Consider the following 15,164-nt stretch of genomic DNA (forward strand, 5'->3'; position numbering starts at 1 on the left):
CCTCAAATGAGAGTGTCATCTCTCTCGTCATGCTCAGGGAGGGGCAGCTACACAGAGCTCATGTGGCCCATTTGAAACACTCAATTTCAGCCTTCAGTTTACCCGTTGTGTATGTGCGCACATCCTGTCTACTGGGGCAATGCAATAACTGGGCACTGGAAAGGCCACTGATCTGATGAGCTCACTCACTTTGGTCACTGACTTAACTTCATGAATCGATGGTGCTGAGTTTTAAAGTATTGGAGAACACAAATGAACGAATAAACACGGTCAACACAACACAACTGGGCCGCAGTTTGAGCAGCTATGGACAAATCTTTTTGTGAGAAACGGGCGCGATTGAGTGAAGCTTGCACCTCTAAGACGAGAAGGTAGAAGACAGTACAAATGAAGAAACTGAAGCAAATGCATCTAATGAGGAAGCCAAAAAAAAGCGCTTATAACAAAACAAAAATGACAACAACAAAAAAAGAGAAATTCATTATGGCTCTTTTTTTTTTTAAAGTTTGGATTTTAGAGCAGAAATGAAAAAAGAATAACAGGTGTCAGCCCGAGGCAAGAAATGAAATGGGGGAAAAGAACTACATCCATATGATAGCGCCATGAAATTTGTGAAGAAAGCCAGCAGTGATATAAACTGTAATGAAATTTACCGCAACTTAAGATAAGATATAAGGAATACTGGAATATGTTTAAATTAAAAGGTCAAGCCTTACACTTTTCCATTTATTATTTTGTTTTCTTTACATTTTTGCAATTTCACTATAATTCTGAGCAATTTCTAAGTTGTGTGTTTTGGAAAACTGTAAGTAACAACCAAAAAGCAATAATCAAAACAATAATAATCATTACTACTATTATTAGTATTAGTAATAGTAGTAGTATTCCTAAAGACTTGCATGTTTAAAGGCCTTCATTTTTATTCATGCATGGTCAGGGGCACTTCTAAATTTGATTGTAAAGTGTGTGTGCTAGTGGGGCTGAAGATTAAAAACACATTGACATCACTTGAAAAAGAAAGAAAGAACATTCATGTGAATAATCATTAAAAAAAAAAACAACAATAGAAACAAAAATAATAAAATAAAAAGAAATTGACTAACAAGAGGAGCTTATAGAGCGTTTATAGGGCTCCTCTTAGCAAAAGAAAGTGTGTTAGACACAACAGCTTGCTAAAGCTGACCAAAAGGATATGTTAAGAAAGAAAGAAAATTAAAGGGAACATTAAACTTACAACCCTAGATCACGGGTGTCCAACTCCAGGCCTTGAGGGCTGGTGTCGTGCAGGTTTTAGACATCTCCCTGGGTCAACACACCTGAATCAAATGATTAGTTCATTACCAGGCCTCTGGAGAACTTCAACTTCAATGGGGCGAGCGTGGCTCAAGAGTTGGGAGTTTGCCTTGTAACCGGAAGGTTGCCGGTTTGAGCCCCGGCTTGGACAGTCTCGGTCGTTGTGTCCTTGGGCGAGACACTTCACCCATTGCTTACTGGTGGTGGTCAGAGGGCCCGGTGGCACCAGTGTCCGGCAGCCTCGCCTCTGTCAGTGCGCCCCAGGGTGGCTGTGGCTACAATGTAGCTTGCCATCACCAGTGTGTGAATGTGTGTGTGAATGGGTGGATGACTGGTTGTGTAAAGCGCTTTGGGGTCCTTAGGGACTAGTAAAAGCGCTATACAAATACAGGCCATTTACTTCAAGACATGTTGAGGAGGTCATGTAGCCATTTAAACCAGCTGTGTTGGATCAAGGAAACATGTAAAACCTGCAGGAACCTTGAGGCCTGGAGTTGGACACCCCTGCCCTAGATTCTTTCCGTGAACATCAGGTGGCCATCTTCACCATGTCTATATGCCTAAATGCATCAGTTTGCTGCCAGGTGATTGGCTGATTAGGTATTTAATTCACAAGCAGCTGAGCAGGTGTACCTGATGAAGTGGTCAGTAAGTGTAGGTGGAGTATTTTTTTTATCTTTTAGCTCACTGCTCACGGTTCACTCTATTTTTCAAAAGGCCATTTTTATTCCCATGAAGACAATTTTGTTTTTCGCCAAAGGAGGCCCAAACACTGAACCAAAACGACAAACAATTAATAATTAGTGGACACACTGATCAGGCACACCACTAACAGATGAAGGAAATACAAAGATTGTCTGGTTATTATGCAATCTTTTGTTGCTAAAGCTTTGATTTTTGCATTATGAAGAACACAGAACCCCGAAAAATGCTCAGGGTCAACTTAGGGCAAATAACCCAAAGTGTCAACCTGACATCCAAATCTAATCGAGTATCTGCAGGACGCACAGGAGGGAGGCTTCATCCTGAAAGATTAAAGATTCACAGCCAACATTTCACCAGACACCACACAACACCCCGAGAGCTTCTATGTTTGTGACTGATGGATTAGACCTGATTGGCAGGAGGCAATGGACCTACGCAGTACCAGGAGTATTTAATGGCTGATTGTGCAGAGCATTTAGCAGTCAAATGTTTCCCTCAGGAAGCCGTCGACTATTAATATAAGCTCATTCTACATGAGTTTGCATGACGATAAATCTTGTGCTTGCATCTAAAGAAAAACTCTGTGTATCAACAGATTGTTGATAGCCAGCATCCCCCTATTTCCCTGTATTTTATAATAACTAGCAGAAATTATTTGGAGAAACTAAGAGTTCCTTTCCTTCATGTAACAAATGTGCAACATCTTTAATGGTAGACAGACTTAAAAATAACAAAGACTACATAGAAATTAAATCACAAGTATCCCCACTCTGAATAAATCAATTCTAGCATGCAGTTGTTTTGTTGTTGATTGACAAATAAGTTGGAAAGTGCACCCTGCAACCCAGAAAAACCTTCCTAAATGCCTTCAGTTTTGGTGGTGAACTCTTCACAGTCACTGTTTTTACAGCTTAATCCAGCTCTTGTCCTGCTTCCCTATTACTTTATCTCTCCATCTCTGCCTCTCTCTGTCAGCCTTCCTCCGCTCTCTCTCGCTCAATCGCATCACCTCCATCTCAGCTTTTCGTTTAGACATTTCCCTCTATGCCGTGTTTCTCTCCTCGCTTTTTTGTTAACCCTCTCCCACACACACTTTATCTCCATATGATTCATTTGCCCTCTCTATATATCTCTGAATGTCCTCCCAATCTCTCCCTCTATCCGCCCCCTCTATATCTATCTCTTAAGCACATCCTTTTTTCTCCTTCTCTCCTCCATCTCCACCGTCAGCCCTTCCTTTTAAAGGATAATCTTCAGCTAAGTGGACAGCACTTCGGTCTCTCTCGTTCCCTCTTAACTGACCATCTGGTAATCTCAGGATTCTCGGTTGAACCCTAGCACAAGAGGGAGGGGGGCTGAACAGATCAGCTAGCCCGGAATGAAGGCCCTGAACTGGGTCAAGACAAGGCCAGTGCCTAAGTCCTGTGGGGCTGATGGGACCAAAGTGGGATGGAGAAAAGGCTGATGCCAGTCAAAGTTGGAGAGAGATCATGAGAGCAGATGGACATCATCTTTTCATCCTTCTATCCATCTATTTTGTTCTCTCCCTTCAAGCTGTGTGGCCTCAACTTTCAGATGAAAAGACAAAAAAAAAAAATTCTAAAAAAAGGAACTGGACTGTTTGTTTAGAGCGCAGATTAAACTGTATCACTTGGCAAAAACAAAGATTTGTCTGGACACACAAAAGAGCCCCGAAAGGAGTAGGGAAGTCAGTTAAAGGACACAACACTGGATGCATACACATAACACACACATGTGCAGAGGTTGTGCTGATTGTAGAAGAATCACATTGTCTCCTTACTAGAGAGAAAAGAAGCCCTTAGTCAGGTTACACCCCCATGAGCAGACACATACTTAGCTGTTTTTTCCCCTTTATCCTTTTCACAGGTCAGCGGGTGAATAAAGCCGCTGTCACTTTCCTCTGGGAAACGTCAGTGACAGGCGGATTGGCCACAATAAACTTCCGTACAGGAAGAGGAGATTCCTGCAAGGAAAAGGCCAGGAGGATCAGGAACGGCCCCAGGCATCACTTGTCCCCTGGCTTAGCTAAAGACACAGAAAACAGCAGTGTGTGCAGTGGCATGCACAAACTTTTGTAACATTCATTCTTTCGGACTGATCTCATCACAGTGCATGCCACAAAGAAAACTAAAGCTAAAACCGGATAAAAGTGTAAGAGCGACTCCTAAGGCTGAAGTTTAGCAGACATATGAGTAAATTAACGAATTTGCAAAGAGGAATCAATCAGATTGACCTGATAATGACAGGAGAGGACACATTAGCTTAGCAAAATTGTTCAAATTTATGTGCAATAAAGTTTTTGACAATCCCATAAACTTTGACAAGAATAAGGATAAAAGCAACAAAGGCTCAAGAAAAAGAAATGTTGTGTCCCAGTTACTCAGATCTGATTCTTATGAGACCTTGAGCTATAGCACATTTACAGCTGAATGTTTTATAATACCGATCTCTTCAGGTGTCTTTATCTGCTGTGTAAAACACAAGTGGCACCTTAAGACAGACACGGTCCATCTCAGAACAGTTATAGGTCAGAGGAGGGGAACTTATTCCTATAGCTATTCATACCAACAGAACAAAAGAGATTGTGTCCTATTATGGGACTTTCCTCTGTCCGAACACTGGATCTGCACCGGCACAGGTGCCACTGCAACTCATTTATAGTCAGGTTAGGCCATGGTAAAGGCATGGAGCCGCGGTGTGTTGTTTACACACACACACACACACACACAGTGAACACATTGCAGGCAGCAGAGTAAAAGAAGCTGCTTATGGGTGTATAAAAAGAAAATTACTGTCTCTTCTAAGAACTACCCATTGCATCTGTGAGTCTGTTGGATATGATCTGCACAGTGTGTGTGAGTGTGTGTGTGTGTGTGTGTGTGTGTGTGTGTGTGTGTGTGTGTGTGTGTGTGTGTGTGTGAGAGAGAGAAAGAGAGAGAGAGAGAGAGAGAGAGAGAGAGAGAGAGAGAGAGAGAGAGAGAAATATTGAGAGGTTAAGAAACTTGCGCAGGTGGACATTTGCCTTTTTCAGGTTATATCTTACTGTTGTGATAAGTAAATATTTCTCTTTTGCTGAAGGTTACATTAATGAATATAGTGCATAACTGCTCAAGCATATGCATGTGTGTGAGAGTGCAACTGTGTGTGTGTGTGTGTGTGTGTGTGTGTGTGTGTGTGTGTGTGTGTGTGTGTGTGTGTGTGTGTGTGTGTGTGTGTGTGTGTGTGTGTGTGCGAGCATAACAGTGAGATCTTTTATCTCTCTCACAATGATGCCACAAATAGGCACATGGCTCACTATTCTTGTCCTCTCAGGACTCCTCTGGCGTTCTGGTGGATGTATGCAAGCATACAAGGGGTTAGGGAGAGATTAGGATCTATGTGTGAATATGTGCACATCAATATGCAGATATACACCTGTTTCCAAAAGAAGTTGGGCTGCTGTGCAAACTATATATGAAACAGAATCCAATTAATTACAAATCATCCAAACCCCCATGTTAAATTATGAATAGTACAGACACAAAAGCTCAACATATCAAATGTTGAAAGTGAGAAATGTTTTTTATATTTTGTTGTTTTACAGATATAACACTCATCATGGGCATGAATGTCATGGTAGGTTTGAACTTTCTTTTTTCAAGGTGAAATTCTTCATGCAGGCTCAAGCCTGCATGATCTGGAAAATACTGGAACACCAGCATCACTGTGCACAGTGATGTGAGTTTTACAATGTCCTGGACTAAGAAGGTGATGGCCAAGAAAGAAGCCTCTGCTCCACAATTAATACCTTCAAGTTTGACTGCAGCCGCCCACACGGACAAGTCAAATTCCTTCTGGTAAAGTTTTGTGGTCAGATGAGGCAAAGATTGAGTTCTTTGACCACAAAAACAAGAGTTTGGGTGTTTGGATGAGTAAAGGCTTTCAAGCCCAAGAACACTACAGAAGCTGTAAACTATGGTGGCGTTAGTATCATGATCTTGGGCTGTTTTGCTGCCAGTGGCACTGAAAGTTCTGCAATTCTTCAACTTCACCTCAAAACAGCAGCTGGACAGTTGAAACCTGGACACAGTTTAGTGTTCCAACAGGATAATGATTCCAAACATACATCAAAACTGGTTTTGTAATAGATAAACAACAGCAGGCTAACATCAAGCCTCTCAAATGGCCTTCCTAAAGCCCTGACCTCAACCCTATTAAAATGTGTGAACCAAGCCCAGAAACCAACCAATTTAAATAAACTCTGCCAATTCTGCCAAGAAGAGTGGTCCTGCCAAAATTACGCTAGAGGCTTGTTGATGGCCACCAAAAGCAACTGGTTGTATGGAAATTGCTATGAGACATTTGACCAAATATTAGTGTGTAAACTTCAAACTGTGGGTTTCTTACGTCTGTTTAACGCGGTACAAGCATTTGCGAGCATTTCTTGCTTCCGTTCAGAGGTTTAGAAAACTTTTTGTCATATATTTTTATTCATTATGTAACCATGCAAGATGCAGAATTTGGTTTGGCATTACCATGCTGAAATAACCAAGAACCCCTCTGCTAGCAGTGTCTCCCCGCAGGGGTTTGAATCCACCAACCAGCTGGGATATTTGTGTGTGAAGCTTTTATGTTCCCCCTATGCATGCACAGGTTCTTTCCATGTACTCCAGCTTCCTCCACAGTTCAGAGACATGCATGAGTTATCATGTATTCTAAATTGATTATACCCTATGACTGTGATACCTTCAGGCTACTGTAATCCTAAATTGGATAAGCATTAAAGGGATGGTTGGTTGGTTGGTTGGTTGGTTGGTTGGTTGGATGGATGGATGGATGGATGGATGGATGGATGGATGGATGGATGGATGGATGGATGGATGGATTGGAAGTGTTGTCTAGACAGTAACATATATTTCTCCAAATCCTGTATACATATGCATTATTTACCATTTACATGGCCTCCATACATGTTTTAGCTAATCAGTGTCACATAAACTAAAACACCCCAATTGTCATTTATATTTATTGTAAAGTAATTAAAAAGGCCTTCACAGAGGGAGTCAGAATTTCAAACCTCCTCCCCAATGTTCCCTCAAAAAGACCCCTTTGATACCCAGTCATGTTGTTGAGCTGTTACTAGGTTAAAAAGTAGTTGTGTGATGTTTGGCCAGGTGTGAATTTAACACTATACAAGATTTCCAGTCGTTTCTTATCCGTGTAGCAACTTTTTTTGAAACACTGACAATCAAATTCAAAATGATAACATGTTCACTGAAAGCAACATTTTATTACATTGTCATGTGATGATTTAGTGCTTAAATCATTTGAAAGTTGTTGCATTTTGTTTTATTTTCATTTTATTTCATTACACCACGCAACTTAAAAAAATAAATACAGTGCTACATTTATTTAATTTTCCCAAACATATTGTAACTGTGCTTCAACAAAGTATTAAAAAAACCCAAAAACATCTCAACCACCTTTCTCTCAGAAAACAGCATTTTAAATTAAAACACACTCTTGCATATCATTGGATTTATTGGCAACTCTGAGATATTTTAGAAATTGAATTTTAGAGGAAGTAATCAGCACGGTGGTTTCATGCCAAGCAACACACAGCCGAGATTTTCTTTTCCAATGTGGGTTTTGTCTACTGTAAGACCTTCAACTGGAATGCCAAGAACCAACCACTGCGTGGATTGTTTGCTTAGCTTCTCCCTCTTCTCCCTCTGCAGCCATAAAAATCAGGGGAACTATAGTCAGTAGATAACTCAACACTTCATAAGGTCTTTGTTCACTTTTATGTGTCTGTTTGCTATCTGCTCTATTATAAGCCTGTACACTTGGCTCTCCTGACCGGTCTGCAAAATCCTCTCCTTCTTTCCAGAAACATTATACTTCCTCCAGAGAGGGTCATGAAAGGAAGGTGCACCTTCTCAGCCAAATTCGGCACACCCTGAGGTAAATGGAACAGAGGGAGCTGATTGGCCGAGAACACCTGTGCCAAGTAGGCACACGACAGGATGAGGGTGTCAGCATCCCATCCCCCCCACCCACCCCCATAAATGCTTGCTTCCTGCTGTTTTGCTGTTCAGTGTTCGCCTTCTCTCTGCTCACCCCCTCACTAATCCCACTCTTTTCGCAGGAAGTCATTGGAATGAAAAAAAGGTCCTAAATTAAGATGAGGAGGGGGTTGTGTATTGTTCCAAGTAAACAGAGCCCTGCCCAAAAGTCCACAGCAACAGCTAAAATTCCTAAAGATAGACAAGTTAGACTGGTAGGAGGGGGGAACAATGACGGGGATGGAGTGAGGAGGAGGAGGGCAGATGAGGGCATCGGGTGGGGGGGGGGGTCTCCTCTAGGGTCATGCTCAGAGGGCGTCGGGCAGCACGAGAGGCAGGATGTTATGGTTTATTCAGCCCAGGAGTGGGGGCGATGTGGACAAGGTGCGCCTTGCCCTCAGCACCAGCCTCAATGTGATTTATAGCAGCGCTGGCAGACGCTTCTGTCCACAGGGAAGTCTTTGAAAACGCCGTGTGCGTGTGTACGCGTTTGCATTAACATGAGCCCGTGTATATGCACAGCAGATTCTCGAGTGTGCGTGCCCTCTGTGTGTGTGTGCATTAACGTAAATGAGCAGTTTGAGGCTGCTGGTTTTTAACCTGTGGTTGGGGCATGTTCATGCATGGCCCAACAGAGGATAGATGGTGCGTAATTACAAGCTACATGCATACATTAACACTCAATCCTATAGGTAATGTAAAACACAGTAACTAATAGAAAAACTATGGGAGACGGTAAAGTAATGTCATGGTGAAATTCACACTAGTGGAACAAGTAGTGACATCCTTTACTTAAGTAAAAGTCACAAAAATGACCCCTACATTGTGCATTATAACTCAATGGTATAATATCTCCTTGCAACATTTTAATGTAATCTAAGTATAGTAAATTTATGTACTGGTAATATACATAAGAGTTGATCGTCACAGTCCACAAACTAGGTAAATTTAATTTGATGTCAAATCTTAATTTGCAAAGTAACTACAGTGAGCAGACACACAGAGGAGCACAAGAAAAACAATATTTCCCTATTTGAGTTGTGTTTATTTTTGATAAGCTGGCAACGAGTAACCAGAAATCAGCACTCTCCTCAAAGGTGAGTGTTAGTCTGTGTGTGTGTTTATGTGTGTCTCTGTTTCCATGTATGTGTTTACAGGCCAATTATAACTCTTACCCTCCCGCTGACCTCTGCTAAGGCAGACTGAGCTCCTCTGGTGTGAAAGGTCAGTGAGAGGTCACCAGCGAAAGGCCACTCTGCTGGGGAGGTCCTGCTGAGTAAAGCAGGCCACACATCCACGCTGCAGGTCAGAGGTTACGCAGATACATAAAGCAGACAAGAGGGTGCCAACAGGTAGGAGGAGAAGTGTGAATGCCCACTACTGTAACAGGAGAGCAGACTGTTTCAAAGAGCTAAACTTATAACCGGAGACTAATATGTGGTGAGAGAGGCACTTTAAAGCTACTTAAGCCTGTCACTATAGACCATATAGACGCCTCTCTTTATAGTATTTGGGTAAGTGCAGATAGACTGAAGCACAGGTAAGCTTAAATGATCACTAATTACTCTTAAATGTCTCAGTGAGGTGGAGAAGGCTTTGTGTGTGTGTGTGTGTGTGTGTGTGTGTGTGTGTGTGTGTGTGTGTGTGTGTGTGTGTGTGTGTGTGTGTGTGTGTGTGTGTGTGTGTGTCAGGGTAGGTGTATGTGTGCCTTTTAACCAACCATATAGTCGTAGAAGCTATTAAAAACTCATTAACCTGCGTTTTATTTGAGGCCCCCTGCCCTTGTCCTTCATAGCCCTAATGTATTTTCCGTGACTTCCCCCCCCCTCTTCAGATTTAATTTAGCTCCTCTTTGATTTCATGACTCACCTCTGTTATTGTAGGATATCTTCTCCTTTCCTTGTAATTTTGTTTTATGACATGGAGTGAGTCGAGTACAATACGCCCCCCGGGGAGGACCACTTGCCTCCACGCCAACAAATATAATTACCGCTGATCAGAGGAGTGAAAACAGACCGCCGCTTATCTGTTACAGCTCTTGCCTTTCCTTTTTTTTTTTCAAACAGCATATTCAGGGAGCTCTGTGGCTGTGGCAGTATATTTTTTTAAAAATGGGGGGAAAAAGAGAAGAACTGCAGGCAGAGGTGGTGCAGATGCGGAGCTTGATGCCACACTACACCGAAAAACATAGAAAGTGATGCTGCTTTATTTGTGGACACGGGACCACCGTGTTTGATAAAAACAAACAAACATATGATCAGAGTTCATTGGTAAAGAGTTGTTTTTAAATTCGAAAAATGACGAGATTTTTAGTGTAATCATAACTTATATGGGGCGATGGCATCTTAAGCCACACCAAACGTTGGATGTGTCACTTTAATCCAGTCAAATCAGCTTGGACTGGCACAGACAGGTGACCAGTGGAAATAACTGAAGTCTCTGAAAATGCAGCTACGCATTCAAATCGTCCCATTATTGAACGGGGATCGGTGTGGATTTAACCTCGCCTTGAAAAGCACTCGCATAACTAGCTGTGACCGTGGCCTTGCAGTGGGATAAATCAGGCTAAGTCACCGCCAGAAGTAAACAGCTAAAGTCCTTTCATGTTTACCAAGTAAAGTCCTCTGCTCTATGTTGACAGGTGAGAGTTCATAGGAGCAAAGTTGGTCCCCTCCCGATGGAGCTGCGAGCTTGAGTGTGTAACCCCCCAAGAAATGGTGAGTGCGTGCGCGCGCGAGAGAGAGCTTGTGTGTGTGTCAGACAGAGGGAGAGATAAACAGAGAGAGTTGCTAAAGGGGCTCTTTGACTTTGAGCGCATAAGCCCTTATTTCATGGTGCCATTGTTTGTTTTAAGGACGTCAGGCTTAATACAGTTCCAGGCAATTTCCCAGCATGTCTGTTCGCCCAAGCACCTCCAAGGCGCTGTGTGTGTGCCCCTCTGTATGTGTGTGTGTGGGTGTGTGTGCTGATATGTGTGAGTGCGCCCTTCGTTCCTGTTGACTTTAGCCCAGCTCCCGTCATAGCTAGTGATTAAAAAAAAAAAAAGATTCTCCCAAGAAATAATTTACTCAGACTTAACAGAAATCAGAGCGACACGTTAACGTAAAGCTATAGTCAGATTTTACGCGTCCAAAGCAGATGTACGATGTTCGGAATATGCGGCATCTGTGGTTTTAATGAGTTCGACTGCAGCCATATTCCCGTCAGCCTCACTGAGCAGCATTCTTTTAATTGGCTATTATTTTCAGGCAGGCCTGACAAGGAGATCCATGAGATGTTTGAGCGAACAGGTTCATACCTAACTGTTGGAAACTGGGTTAATCTGTAGAAAGGTGTGTTTTATCCCCCAGACCTTATCCCGAATGTCAGAGTAAACATATATATATATATATATATATATATATATATATATATATATATATATATATGGAAATATTTTTACATATGCAGTCCTCGTGTGTGTGTGTGTGTGTGTGTGTGTGTGTGTGTGTGTCTGTGTGTGTGTGTGTGTCACTGTTTATCATTGCTCCGTGTTTGGTTTGCACATGCATCTCATATTTCCCTGTTAGCTTCTCTTTATGTTGTGTCATACATTTGCTTCTGCAGCTATGGCCAATACCCATTCATGCAAATAAAGCATATTTGAATTTGAGATAGTGTGTGTTTGTGTGCGTGCGTGTGAACTGCCATAAAACAGGCGATAGAGGATGACCCCAACCCCCGCCACCTCTTGCACGCACGCGCACAAGCACACGCCTCCATAATCGCCACTACTTGTAGCCTAGAAAGAGAGATGTGGGTCACGGAGGGTGGTAGTGGTTGCGGAGTGGGGGGGGGGGGGGGGGGTAAACACACTGTGCCAGTTATCACAACCCGGTAGCCAAGGAGTAATATCATTAATAAACATGTGTAAATTGCTGTTATTTTACTACAGCGCTGGGGCCTTATGGACCTTTCTTATTTTTCAGATTCCATTTTACCTTGACCACAAAAACAAGTGCACATTTTCCTCCTGCATCCTCATCTCCGCCGTGAAAGCTGAATACATTAAGTCCTGGACATGAGGCCCAACAAGGACTTCAGACTCCTACTCACTTATTACACTCGAATCCCGAAATCCTCCTCTCCTCTGTCCTGTTTCCTAAACCTTTTTATTCAGGGACCCGGAGACCTCTCCGGAACAAAACAGCTTTTAGCGCTACCATCTCGCCCTGCTTATGATTTCGCAAATCTCTCTCTCCCCCTCTCTCCCTCTCTCTCTCTGTGTCGCTCTCTCATTTCTCCAAAAACTGTCTCTCTGAAAAGAAATGAGCTGTTGTAGGAGCTCATCAAGTCGTTATCTGATTAAGGTCATTTTATAACTGCTGCTCAAGAGATTTCTTCTTCTGCCAAATAATATTCATTATTTCATTAATTCAGGAAACTTAAATTCAGGAAATCTCCACCGGCTTAGGTCTGTTCACATTCAATTCACCAGGACATAATACACAATAATAATAATAATAATAATAATAATAATAATAATAATAATAATAATAATAATAATAATAATAATAATGGCGACATTGATCTAAATTCATACTAAGGAAAAATCCACTGGCTCCTCTCCACTTCGACATACCATGCGCCGAGTGCGTGCACTTATTACCACTCAGCACGAGATAAAAATGTGGCTTTATAACACCTCTGGGAGAAATATTGTTTTTGTAGCCTCCCTCCTTCTGCATTTGGGCACAGCTCTAATAAATATGTCAGTAAATTCGGCCATCAGTGCGCAATGTCAGAGCGTATTATCAGTCTTGGGCATCGAGGTGTGTCGCACTCGATCCAAAAGAGGTGGTGGTGGTGGGGAGGAGAGAGGGAGTTTGAAACAAATCCACGGGTTGATCCACCTGGAATGGGCCGCGATAAGAGCAGCCAGTGTTAAACCACACGTTTCCTCTACACCTCATCCGAGTCTTCCTTTTCCAAACACGCTTTCTTTAATGTCCCGGCCTGTTTTTCCAGCCTGTGTGCGCACCGACGGCACCCAGGGGAGCCGAGGCCAAATCAGCCACAGGCCAGTTAGGGAGCAGGAGGGGGGCCGGGACACCTGCTTTGGAAAAGCCACTCCAGACACCAAACTTTGCTGACTTCGTTGCAATTCGTTCGTCCTAAAAAACACTTGCTTGCGACATGGAAAAGAGACTCGCCTTTTCCTTTTTGGCGCCTGACAGAGGGGCATATGGAAAATAAGATTTCTCGTTAAGTACTTTAGGATCCTGTTTGTTCAGTAGGATAAAAAAAGAAAAAAGAAAAAAGAAAGAAGGAAAAAGAAAAAAGAAAAAAGAAAAACGTGCAACAAAATGGGTCCGAAACGAGAAGCTTGGAATAAAAATAGCTGATTTCATGAGCAATTGTGCAAGAACTTTTTAAACCGTTTTAAAAACATTTGTTAAATATAATTTGAGAAAGAAAGAAAAAATGAAAATCACGTTTTTACGTTACTATAATAATAATAATATTAATTATAATAATAATTTTCTTCTGAAAACTATTATTTGCCAACCTGGAACGTAAGATCAGCAGTATAGATGAATGTGCCATGTACCCTCAAAAACAATCGAATAAAAATAATTCTCTCCATCCTAAACATTAAATCCAGCCCCAGTAAAATGTTTGTAATATTAAGGAAAAAATTGTGAATATCACCTGTTGTAAATGTCGAAGGTTAAAACATTTATTTAGCCGCGCGCAAAAGCGGCTATGTTATGATGAAGCATCCAGTTTGTAAGAAAGCAGGAGGACTGAGAGCGAGCAGCCGTCATCATTTCATAAATCAGAAGCCTCGTGGAAAGGATCAGGTGTCACTGTGCGCAAGGTTGTGTTACAGGTGGGTGGAAAAACTAATATTATGTTGAAAATCATTTGGTTTGCAAACATACAGGTAAATTCTTTTTCTTTATTCTTCTTCGTTTTACCACCAGGTTAGAATTCATCTTTAGGTTTCGAACGGGGGATATTTTAGTGACAGCAAGTTGACAGAAGCTTCGTGACGATATTCGGCTCTTAATTGAGCTTTTTACAAAAGTGATGTTTAGTTTTATTCAGACAGTGGCTTCTCTGGATAATCTGAATTCAAAAGCAGAGCTGTAAGCGTGATGTGCCGCTTTGCTTTACTCGTCCATTAATCAGACTTGGGTGCAACCAATGAGAAACCCGCGTGCGTAAAATATCTCTACATGCCATTTTTATCCCCCAATACTCAAGTGACCCCCAACTTGTTTGTCCCCCACGAGAATGCACGGTCTAAACGTGTGGCAGTGTTTTTGCCGGAAAAATAAAAATAAAACAAAAAAGTATATGCGGTATATACCCATGACTGATCTAAAAAAAAAATAAAAAATACGCCGTGCATCGTTTCCTCTGACATACAAGGATCAAATTACACAGTTAATATTATTGTATTATAATCATTAAAGATGGCTGGGTTTGAAAGAATGCCTAATCGAGTATGATCGAAACTTGAAATAACAGAAGGGTTAAAAAAAACTGGATTCCAAAAGAGACCTTTAATTTGAAATTTATTGCAAACAAATAAAACGAAGGCTGAAAGATGTCTGGAGACATTTGCGTAAAAACGGTACAACGTTTACTGTTAACAATAACTTTAATATGTTTTTTAATCCGTTTCGAAATGAATCAATTTATTTGATTCATATTACCAACAATTATTATTTCAAAAGCATTCTTATCCCAAATCTTGGCTGAAGCTACTGACACTTTATTCCACATTTCCTGGGACTACGCAGCGCTTAAACCGTTTATTACAGAAACTTTCTTTTTTAAAGAATAACCATGAAAAGAAATAACATAGCCATGTGTATGTGTGTGTCTGTGTGTTGTGATTTTCCCCGCTGCTTAAGAAGTGTCATATCAAAGTGTGTAACGATTCTTACTCGCGTCGTCGGTGATTTGTGAAGAAACATTAGTAAGACTGCTATTTCCTTTTTTCTCTCTCTCTCCTCCTCTCTCTCTCTCTTTGGTAGCATGCTCAAGTCCCATTCTCTGGTCAAGTTCAGCGAGTTGTTCTCCGGACCCGACGGACGCTTCTTATTGGTA

The 15,164-nt window shown here is 41.7% G+C and overlaps 1 protein-coding gene across 4 annotated transcripts in view; it reads left to right on the top strand.

Annotated features, from left to right (window-relative positions):
- The first annotated feature begins 10,556 nt into the window (after positions 1-10,556).
- LOC146501627 (prospero homeobox protein 1-like) overlaps positions 10,557-15,164 on the top strand; it is a 35,798-nt gene continuing 31,190 nt past the window's right edge. The window contains exons 1-2 of one of the 4 annotated variants that reach the window (XM_085132322.1): positions 12,670-13,935; positions 15,092-15,161. The gene's annotated coding sequence lies outside the window, so the exon portion shown is untranslated. Of the gene's footprint in view, positions 10,781-12,669; positions 13,936-13,956; positions 15,162-15,164 lie in introns of those variants that run through there. The other 3 variants (XM_085132325.1, XM_085132324.1, XM_085132323.1) reach the window with 3 other exon arrangements.

The sequence above is a fragment of the Neolamprologus multifasciatus genome, chromosome 15, assembly GCF_963576455.1.
Source record: "Neolamprologus multifasciatus chromosome 15, fNeoMul1.2, whole genome shotgun sequence".
In the NCBI taxonomy this organism is placed as follows: domain Eukaryota; kingdom Metazoa; phylum Chordata; class Actinopteri; order Cichliformes; family Cichlidae; genus Neolamprologus; species Neolamprologus multifasciatus.